Below are 11689 nucleotides of genomic sequence, written 5' to 3' on the forward strand. Positions count from 1 at the left end.
GTCTAAATAGCTAGCCCTGTGATGCCGGGCTATCTACTGAGAATATTGCAAAATGTGCTTTCACCGAAAAGCTATTTTAAAATCGGACATATCGAGTGCATAGAGGAGTTCTGTATCTATAATTCTTAAAATAATTGTTGTGCTTTTTGTGAACGTTTATCGTGAGTAATTTAGTAAATTCACCGGCAGTGTTCGGTGGGAATGCTAGTCACATGCTAGTCACATGCTAATGTAAAAAGCTGGTTTTTGATATAAATATGAACTTGATTGAACAAAACATGCATGTATTGTATAACATAATGTCCTAGGGTTGTCATCTGATGAAGATCATCAAAGGTTAGTGTTGCATTTAGCTGTCTTCTAGGTTTTTGTGACATTATATGCTAGCTTGAAAAATGGGTGTCTGATTATTTCTGGCTTGGTACTCTGCTGACATAATCTAATGTTTTGCTTTCGTTGTAAAGCCTTTTTGAAATCGGACAGTGTGGTTAGATAAAGGAGAGTCTTATCTTTAAAATGCTGTGAAATAGTCATATGTTTGAACACTGAAAGAACAAAATGGAGTCGTCTCGTGCACGCGCGCCTCAGTGTCATTGTTCCCAGAAAGACCACTCACAAAAATCCCTGCTGTTTTTCGCCCAGAGACTGGAGAGCTCTCATTCCAGCGCCTTCCTAGAGCCAATGAAAGCCTTAGAAAATGTCAAGTTACAGCAGAGATGCTGTATTTTTGATAGAGATGCCCTAGAAGGACAAGAAATGGTCAGACAGGGCACTTCCTGTATAGAATGTTCTCAGGTTTTGGCCTGCCTTATGAGTTCTGTTATACTCACAGACACCATTCAAACAGTTTTAGAAATTTTAGAGTGTTTTCTATCCAAATCTACTAATTATATGCATATTCTAGTTTCTGGGCAGGAGTAGTAACCAGATTAAAAAATAAAGAAAAACCCTTGAATGAGTAGGTGTGTTCCAAATTTCGGGATTGGTAGTGTATATCTTGAAAATTTGATTGCTGACACGTAAAAGATTTTGGGACTATATCAACAATGGACTAATTGAACAAACACCTAAATATAGTTTTGGAGTGGAATTTTCCTTTAAGGAGTGACATTAGGTTAAGAGTACATCTTGGGCTATCTTCAAAGTAGCTAGCTTAGCTAGGATATTTCATTCAGTGGGTCAACATTAGCCCTTTTGTTTGCTATATAGGTATCTACATAGCTTCCTAGGTTAGCTAGAAAAGCTAGCTAGTAAGTAGCCCCTTCAGGTCAGCATCTAAAATAGCCAGCTTGCTTGTGTGAGAGAACTCGGGAGACAAAGGGCTGTGAGACATCGGTTTATCTCTGGACCCATGAAAGGTGGGATGTATATGAAGGGTACGGGGAAACAGAAGACGAACAGCAGAAGGGCTAATGATCTTGGAGATGGGGAACGGGCCGATAAACCGGGGGGAGAGTTTGCAGGATTCCACCCGGGATCTGCCCCTCCGGGTGGAATCCTGCAAACACTCCCCCCGGTTTATCGCCATAACTTCTGCCCGAGATGATACCAGGGAGCCGGGGTCCAATGGTGATCCACTTGTCGTCGATACCTGGAGGTGGTCTTGAGGAGTGTTGACCGGGATCTCCTCCAGGTACGACGACAACAGCGGACAAACATCTGGGCAGAAGGTATGCCGACCTCCTCTTCCTGCTCAGGAAAGAGCGGGGGCTGATACCCCAGGGAACACTCAAACAGTGATAGGCCCATGGCAGAGCAGGGAAGGGTGTTGCCGGCGTATTCCTCAAACAACTTTCTAAAGACTGTTGACATCTAGTGGAAGCCTTAGGAAGTGCAAAATGAACCCTAACTCACTGTGTGTTAGAAAGGCAAGGACTTGAAAAAACTACAGGCACCAGATTTTCATTTCCTGGTTGTATTTTTCTCCGATTTTTGCCTGCCATATGAGTTCTGTTATACTCACAGACATCATTCAAACAGTTTTGGAAACTTTAGAGTGTTTTCTATCCAAATCTACTAATAATTTGCAAATATTTGACTCTGGGCCCGAGTATTAGGCCATTTACTCTGGGCACGCTTTTCATCCAAAAGGGAAAATACTGCCCCCTATTAACAGGGATGTCATTGAGTCCCCGGTAGTCAATGCACGCCAGCGGGAGAGAAATCGGGATGGATAAATCCTGTAACTATGGAGTCCCCAATGTAGCCCTGCATTGCCTTAGTTTCAGGTCCCGACAGCAGTTACAGACGCTCCCGGGGCGGCGTGGTGCTAGGGAGAAGGTCAATCCCGCAGTCATAGGGGCGGTGCGGTGGAAGGGAAGTGGCCCAGGACTTGATGAACACCTCCCGGAGATCCTGGTAGTCCGCTGGGATGGCGGAGAGATCCGGAACCACCTCCGAGGACCCAGGAAGACGTCCCGGGGCAGGTTGCGCTGACTTCAGATAATGGGCGTGGCAGAACAGACTCCAGCCTGTGATGGCACCCATATACCTGTTGATGAGTGGGCTGTGTCGCTGGAGCCAGGAGAATCCCAAAACCAGGGGGATCTGGGGGACTTGATGAGCAGGAACTGAATGGTCTCGCTGTGATTCCCTGATACCTGTAGGTTGATGGGAGTGGTGTTATGGGTAACCCGACCGATAGAGCGCCCGTCCAACGCTCTAACATCCACGGGAATGGAGAGGGGCTGAGTGGGGATGTTCAGCTCGGAAGCTAGTGTTGCGTCCAAAAAGCTCTCATCGGCCCCAGAGTCAATGAGGACCCGGAGAGATTTGGACTGGTTTCCCCAAAGCAGAATGACATGAAAAGGGGTGCGAGTAAGGGAAGCAGAAAAGTTCCCCATATGGCCCACCAGAGTACTCACTCATACCGGTAAGCCTAGTCTTTTACCGGGCACGAGGACACAAAATGACCAAAAGTCCCGCAATACAGACAGCTCCTTGTGCTGATCCAGTGTTGCTGTTCCGCTGGCGACAGCCCAGCCCTGCCTAATTGCATCACAAAGACAGGTGAAACAGATCAGTTGAAATCTAACTGCACTGTCCAATTTACAGTAGCTATTAGAGTGAAATAATACTATGCTATTGTTAGAGGAGAGTGCACAATTTTGAATATGAAAAGTTATTAATAAAAAAAAATTACAAATTTGGGTAGTCTTGATACAAGATTTCAAACAGAAATGCAATGGTTCATTGGATCAGTCTAACACTTTGCACAAACACTGCTGCCATCGAGTGGCCAAAATCTAAATAGCACCTGGGCTAGAAAAATACATTATGGCCTTTCTCTTGCTTTTCAATGCTAATGGTACTTAAACAATGCTAGAGAACAGTTTTTTTTTGTATTCTCTTTTACAAAATCTATTGTGTTATATTCTCCTACATTCCTTTCACATTTCCACAAACTTCAAAGTGTTTCCTTTCAAATGGTACCAAGAATATGCATATCCTTGCTTCAGGGCCTGAACTACAGGCAGTTAGTTTTGGGTATGTCATTTTAGGCGAACATTTTTAAAAAGAGGCGGATCCTTTAGAGGCTAGCAGTCGGCGCCTCCATTTCTTAAGGCATGAGTGGTTTGAGTCTTCAAATAATCACTCCATTGTGGCATTACCTTTTCAGTTGTTAGTTGAAAAGGATATGTTACCATTTAGAAAACGGAACGTATAATGCCTCGGCATACACATCACTGACAATCTGAAATGGTCCACCAACACTGACAGAGTGGTGAAGAAGGCACAACAGCGCTTCTTCAACCTCAGGAGGCTGAAGAAATTCGGCTTGACCCCTAAGACCATTACAAACTTTTACAGATGCACCATTGAGAGCATCCTGTCAGGCTGTATCACCGCCTGGTACGGCAACTGCACCGTCCGCAACTGCAAAGCATTCCAGAGGGTGGTGCGGTCTGCCCAACTCATCACCTGCCCTCCAGGACATCTACAGCCCCCGGTGTCACAGGAAGGCCAAGAATCTCATCAAGGACCTCAGCCACCCATGCCACGGCCTGTTCACTCCACTACCATCCAGAAGGCGAGGTAAGTACAGGTGCATCATAGCTGGGACTGAGAGACTGAAAAAGTGCTTCTACCTCAAGGCCATCAGACCTAAATAGTCACCACTAGCCGGCCTCCTCCCAGTACCCTGCCCTGAACTTAGTCACTGTTACTAGTATGAAAATGTATGCACTCACTACTCTAAGTCACTCTGGATAAGAGCATCTGCTAAATGACTAAAATCTAAATGTAGCCTGCTACCTGATTTGATTTGATAAATGTTAGCTTGCCAATTTGACACGGTCCATCAATCAATGTAGCCTACCATGTTTGTCAACAGCAATCGTGATTAAACCCTATTAAAAACAATGTTGAAAAGGGGATAATGTTAGCTAACTTCGCTAGGTAGGCCTACGTTGGTTGGAGAAAACAGTACACTATGTCTACTTACCACAATGTTTAGCCAACTTTACAAAGTTTCTACCTGTAGCTTACAAAGTAAACATGATCAGCTAACAGTAACGTTACATCGGCAAATGCACCCTTCTGTTGTTTGACAGGCAGAGCCTACTAAGGATGGTAAATGAACCTAAACCACTACCTGTCGTGTATATTTCACTTTAATTATATATCATTCAAATATCTAATGAATGGCGGTCAATATTGAGAGATATCTTGAGGGTACCCTCACGTATCTGAAAATACATGATCAGTTGATGTTTACTGACCATGGAAAGCATGCAGCTACTTCCTGTATAACTCTGATGATAAAGCTAAATGTGCACAACTGTTTTGTGTGGAACAATCTGACATTTGTTGCTTTGACTATGGTCATCAAGAAGTGACGATATTACAACCAAAAAGTTTACATTTATTTAACAATCCCTTGAAAACGGCATGCAGTTGTCAATGGTTTTAGTGGAGCTGTGGGTCTCCTTGCCTGTCCGCAGCCAAATCCAACGCTCTGCACCGTATTATGACAAATCAGAACCAGTCAGTCAGTGATATTAGTATCAGAACCAGTCAGTCAGTCAGTGATATTAGTATCAGAACCAGTCAGTCAGTAATATTAGTATCAGAACCAGTCAGTCAGTCAGTGATATTAGAATCAGAACCAGTCAGTCAGTGATATTAGTATCAGAACCAGTCAGTCAGTCAATGATATTAGTATCAGAACCAGTCAGTCAGTGATATTAGTATCAGAACCAGTCAGTCAGTGATATTAGTATCAGAACCAGTCAGTCAGTGATATTAGTATCAGAAGCAGTCAGTCAGTCAGTGATATTAGTATCAGAACCAGTCAGTCAGTCAGTGATATTAGTATCAGAACCAGTCAGTCAGTGATATTAGTGTCAGAACCAGTCAGTCAGTGATATTAGAATCAGAACCAGTCAGTCAGTGATATTAGTATCAGAACCAGTCAGTCAGTGATATTAGTATCAGAACCAGTCAGTCAGTGATATTAGTATCAGAACCAGTCAGTCAGTGATATTAGTATCAGAACCAGTCAGTGATATTAGTATCAGAACCAGTCAGTCCGTGATATTAGGTCAGGCTGACTAAAGAAGTGGTACGAGACAAGATTAACGAGATAAGACAGGGGATTGAGGATTGTGTGTGTGTGTGTGTGTGTGTGTGTGTGTGTGTGTGTGTGTGTGTGTGTGTGTGTGTGTGTGTGTGTCCTGAGGAGCAGACTAAAGCCACAGCTTACAGAGGATTCACTGTCAAACCTAATTCACACACACACACACACACACACACACACACACACACACACACACACACACACACACACACACACACACACACACACACACACACACACACACACACACCTATAAACATTGTCAAACTTAGTGTGTGTGTGTGCATGCGTGCGTGCGTGCATGTGTGTGTGTGGCTGATTATCATAGGATGCATGCAGAGTGTGGACATGGCTGGCTCTAATTATTGTCAGCTAAGGAAGACAAAGTTAATTGACTGGAAATAGTTGACATTATTCATCATCAGCTACAATAACTAAGATGTGCTTGACTCAACGCTCCAATCCAACCACCCAATCACCTTACACATACACTCTTGATTGACACCAACGTTTGGGGTCAGTAGTGACTTACTGGTTGATTTATAAATACGAGTAGTTTGAATGGACAAGAAGTCTTAACTTCATCTAGGCTACTCTGGACTGATACTGTCCTTCAGCACTGGCTCCAGACAGATCACACATTGGCCACTCAGCGTTGGGCCAGATGATCTGTGTTCCATTGTAATGTAGCCCTACGTTCAGAAAGAATGAATGAATGTGAGAGACAGCGAGACAGAGAGAGAGATAGAGGAAGAGAGAGATAGAGGGAGAGAGAGAGGTGGAGAACGAGAGGGAGAGAGAGAGGGAGAGAGGGGGATAGAGAGAGAGAGAGAGAGAGAGAGACAGAGAGAGAGGGAGAGGGGGATAGAGAGAGAGGGAGAGAGGGATATGCAGAGAGAGAGAGAGAGCGAGAGAGGCCTACGCGATAATATGAGTGTAATTCACTAAGTGGCAGTGTTGACTCCAGTGTTGACTCCAGTGTTGAGTCCAGTGTTGAGCTGAGGGAGAGGTGAGAGATCTGTTAACTATCCCTCGTGATCATCCTGATTAATCTGTCCCCTCGTGATCATCATGATTTATCTGTCCCTCGTGATCATCATGATCTGCCCCTCATCACTGCCCCTCGTGATCATCCTGATTAATCTGTCCCTCGTGATCATCCTGATTAATCTGCCCCTCGTGATCATCCTGATTAATCTGTCCCTCGTGATCATCCAGATTAATCTGTCCCTCGTGATCATCCAGATTAATCTGTCCCTCGTGATCATCCTGAATAATCTGTCCCTCGTGATCATCCTAATTAATCTGTCCCTCGTGATCATCCTAATTAATCTGTCCCTCGTGATCATCCTGAATAATCTGTCCCTCGTGATCATCATGATTAATCTGTCCCTCGTGATCATCATGATTAATCTGTCCCTCGTGATCATCCTAATTAATCTGTCCCTCGTGATCATCCTGAATAATCTGTCCCTCGTGATCATCCTGAATAATCTGTCCCTCGTGATCATCCTGAATAATCTGTCCCTCGTGATCATCCTAATTAATCTGTCCCTCGTGATCATCCTGAATAATCTTTCCCTCGTGATCATCCTAATTAATCTGTCCCTCGTGATCATCCTGATTAATCTGTACAAGTTACAGCTGGAGCAAGACATAATGCTAATTAACATTAACCCCTCAGGTAGCTAAGGAAGACAAGCCTGGAAAATATAGCCAAAACCACATGAGCACACACACACACACACACACACACACACACACACACACACACACACACACACACACACACACACACACACACACACACACACACACACACACACACACACACACATACACAGGGCATGTTCCAGGCATAAGCAATAGTGTTTTTTCTCTTATGTCAGTCACTGACAGCCACTCAATTAGCCATGTCAGCTAACAATGTTTTGATTGGTAGTTGGTCTAGCCAGCTATCTAAACTTGAAGTAATCATGGAAGAATACCAGGGCAAACAGGGAATGTGCCCAGGGGCTCTGACCTCCTGGGGCCCCCATAGGTTTTGTTTTTCATTCTCACTCAGATATCATATTAACATGGCATAAATCATTACAAAATGGGTAGAATTGCAGGAAATGTCCCTTCCACCCCCTTCCCACCAAATATTGCTTAGGGCCCACACAACCACACAACCACACACACAACCCCTGACTCAGGGCGAAGAGAGGAGGAGTACACAACCACACAACCACACACACAACCCCTGACTCAGGGCGAAGAGAGGAGGAGGAGAGAGATGTTTTCTTATGCATTAGGGGAGTGGTGTTCAGATTAAGTAAACGAAAGCAATATTGGGCGCAGAGGAGAGTCCTACATTCCCGCGCTCCGAGGTCAGGTTGTCAGCAGAGCGCATTTGGAGCGCTCGTGTGTGTGTGTGTCTCCAGAAATACGCAAACCACCCTGCTTCAGTAATCAAATTAATGTCGGGGATTTCCTGTCCTCTGGCGGACAATATGTGATTAAACGGAAATCGATCGAGGAGGAACATCGCGGGAGCAGGATTTATTCAACGTTCTAGTGTTAACCCTCGCGCTGCTCGTGTTCCAGAATGATTGAACGGGAGAAAGTTTCTACCTTACTATATTACTAACAATCATTCCCCCGCTCTGTAGACTGAGAGGAGAAAAATAGGAGAGGAATATAACGTTTTTTTTTCTTCTCCAAACCGAGAGCACTGAGAGAGCTGCATGGGGCAACCGGGGCTAGGGCTCGATATCGATCCGGTGTAAATATGACGTCTGTGTTCGGTTATGCTCCCGTCTTGAACGCTGTTCTGATCGAAGACAACCCGGGATAATAGATAAATACTCCGGGGACTTCACCACACACACACACACACACACACACACACACACACACACACACACACACACACACACACACACACACACACACACAAAGTGCGCGGCAGTGGCGCGCACGGTGAACCAGCCAGCATGTAGCGGAGGAGCTCGCGACACACCGGGCAGCCGAATTCATCAGCAGGAGATGAGGTCTAGAGTTATTAAAAAAGTTGCATCAGTCGTTAATTTATCCACCCACTCTACTACGGCGGCTCCGTCGCCACCTTCAACAGAGGAGCACCAGATATAAAACAGCGTACGGGACTGGGAACTACAACTACTGAATTTAGGACACACGGCGCACGCCTGTCCGGACAAAAGTTGCGTGGAGCACCCGAGCTAGGGGATACGTATTTGGAGTGAGGCAAAGGACGCACGGCACGGCGAAGACAAGCTGTGCGTGTAGTTAGGAGTGTGTATTGGAGTGTGTGTGTGTGTGTGTCTTGTGTGTAGTTGAAGCGATTAAAAGGTGTTTAATCCCGGAACACGCAGCACCAGCAGGTTGGCTTCTGTTCACCTGGTACCCGCGAGACAACACAACTCAGGTAACTATAAACCTATTATATTACCGGTCCTGTTCCTATTCCAACCCTGAGTGTCTGCCACTTAACTGTTGTTCATAGTTTGAACATAAGTCGAAGTCATCGTGTCTCAAACGGGGCTGTCCTTTTACGCAGCAGCGTTAGTTACCCAAGTGGCCAACTGTTGGTAGCCCTCACGGGTCATAGCAGTAGTCTGGTGTCAGTACCACGGATCAGACAGGGACACGGGGACATTGGAATAACGTTCCCTCTCTCTCCTTCTCTCTCTCCCTTTCATTATTTTGTGTGTGTGTGTGTGTGTGTGTGTGTGTGTGTGTGTGTGTGTGTGTGTGTGTGTGTGTGTGTGTGTGTGTGTGTGTGTGTGTGTGTGTGTGTGTGTGTGTGTGTGTGTGTGTCGGTGTGTGTCGGTGTGTGTGTGTGTTTCAATGACAGAGAGAGAGAGACCTTTGATCAGGTAGTTCAGGCAGGGAACCACATACTACTTTCTATTGATTCCTGTCTGTTTGGAAGTTTCCTATGTCCTGATGACAACAGAGGAGACAGACAACTGATGACTATAGAGGAGACAGATAACTGATGAGACTATAGAGACAGATAACTGATGAGACTATAGAGGAGACAGATAACTGATGAGACTATAGAGGAGACAGACAACTGATGACTATAGAGGAGACAGATAACTGATGAGACTATAGAGGAGACAGATAACTGATGAGACTATAGAGGAGACAGATAACTGATGAGACTATAGAGGAGACAGATAACTGATGAGACTATAGAGGAGACAGATAACTGATGAGACTATAGAGGAGACAGATAACTGATGAGACTATAGAGACAGATAACTGATGAGACTATAGAGGAGACAGACAACTGATGACTATAGAGGAGACAGATAACTGATGACTATAGAGGAGACAGATAACTGATGAGACTATAGAGACAGATAACTGATGAGACTATAGAGGAGACAGATAACTGATGAGACTATAGAGGAGACAGATAACTGATGAGACTATAGAGGAGACAGATAACTGATGAGACTATAGAGGAGACAGACAACTGATGAGACTATAGAGGAGACAGATAACTGATGAGACTATAGAGGAGACAGATAACTGATGAGACTATAGAGGAGACAGATAACTGATGAGACTATAGAGGAGACAGATAACTGATGACTATAGAGGAGACAGACAACTGATGAGACTATAGAGGAGACAGACAACTGATGAGACTATAGAGGAGACAGACAACTGATGAGACTATAGAGGAGACAGATAACTGATGACTATAGAGGAGACAGATAACTGATGAGACTATAGAGGAGACAGATAACTGATGAGACTATAGAGGAGACAGATAACTGATGAGACTATAGAGGAGACAGATAACTGATGAGACTATAGAGGAGACAGACAACTGATGAGACTATAGAGGAGACAGATAACTGATGAGACTATAGAGGAGACAGATAACTGATGAGACTATAGAGGAGACAGATAACTGATGAGACTATAGAGGAGACAGATAACTGATGAGACTATAGAGGAGACAGATAACTGATGAGACTATAGAGGAGACAGACAACTGATGAGACTATAGAGGAGACAGATAACTGATGAGACTATAGAGACAGACAGATAACTGAGCTACATCACAGACAGTATTGGACACACCATGAATGCCTACTGTTCAGACTGTAGTGTGTGTGTGTGTGTGTGTGTGTGTGTGTGTGTGTGTGTCTTATGCACTTCTCATCAATAAACGTAGCTCAAAGTGCTTCAAAATATGTATTTGGTACGTGGCTGTGTTTAAGAGAGACTGCATTATGATTGCATGACTAATATGGTGTCTTAATGACTAACTGACTAATAGAATAGTAATTATAATAGTATGTGAATGAAGTCACAGTGAGCATGGAGCTCCACTGTGAAACTGTTGTGGTCCAGAATTCAACAAGTCTCTTTTCAGTTTAACCCTTTAGGCTATTAACCTCTGACATTTCACACACACACACACACACACACACACAAACACACACACACACACACACACACACACACACACACACACACACACACACACACACACACACACACACACACACACACACACACACACACACACACACACACAACAAAATTGTTGATTTAGCATGTGTAACTGAGATTCTAATCAGTACAGTGAACCATTGTAGCCAGTATGCAATGGTCCATGTAACCTCCTGAGGTGGAAACTGAGCTGTGCTTCCTGACCTGACAAATTTATGACCATATAAAGAATTTGAAAACAAGTCAAATTTTGATAAACTCCCATATCTACTGGGTGAAATACCACAGTGTGCCATCACAGCAACAAGATTTGTGACCTGTTGCCACAAGAAAAGGGCAACCAGTGAAGAAAAAAAAACCATTGTAAATACAACCTATATTTATGTTTATTTATTTTCCCTTTTGTACTTTAAATATTTGCACATCATTACAATACTGTATATAGACATAATGTGACATTTGAAATGTCTTTATACTATTTCACTTGCTTTGGCAATGTAAACATGTGTTTCCCATGCTAATAAAGCCCCTTACATTGAAATTTTATTGAAATTGAGAGAGAGAGAGAGACGGGGGGGGGGGGGGGTAACTGCCAAAATAAATGAAACACTTGATTAAATGAGGGATACA

At 44.0% G+C, this 11689-nt stretch overlaps 1 protein-coding gene across 1 annotated transcript in view; it reads left to right on the forward strand.

The window, feature by feature from the left end:
- The first annotated feature begins 7912 nt into the window (after nucleotides 1–7912).
- The window catches only part of alkal2b (ALK and LTK ligand 2b), a 33939-nt gene continuing 30162 nt past the window's right edge, over nucleotides 7913–11689 (forward strand). The window contains exon 1 of the mRNA XM_045710566.2: nucleotides 7913–9008. The gene's annotated coding sequence lies outside the window, so the exon portion shown is untranslated. The remainder of the gene's footprint in view (nucleotides 9009–11689) is intronic.

The sequence above is a fragment of the Salmo salar genome, chromosome 01 (assembly GCF_965601325.2).
Source record: "Salmo salar chromosome 01, fSalSal1, whole genome shotgun sequence".
In the NCBI taxonomy this organism is placed as follows: domain Eukaryota; kingdom Metazoa; phylum Chordata; class Actinopteri; order Salmoniformes; family Salmonidae; genus Salmo; species Salmo salar.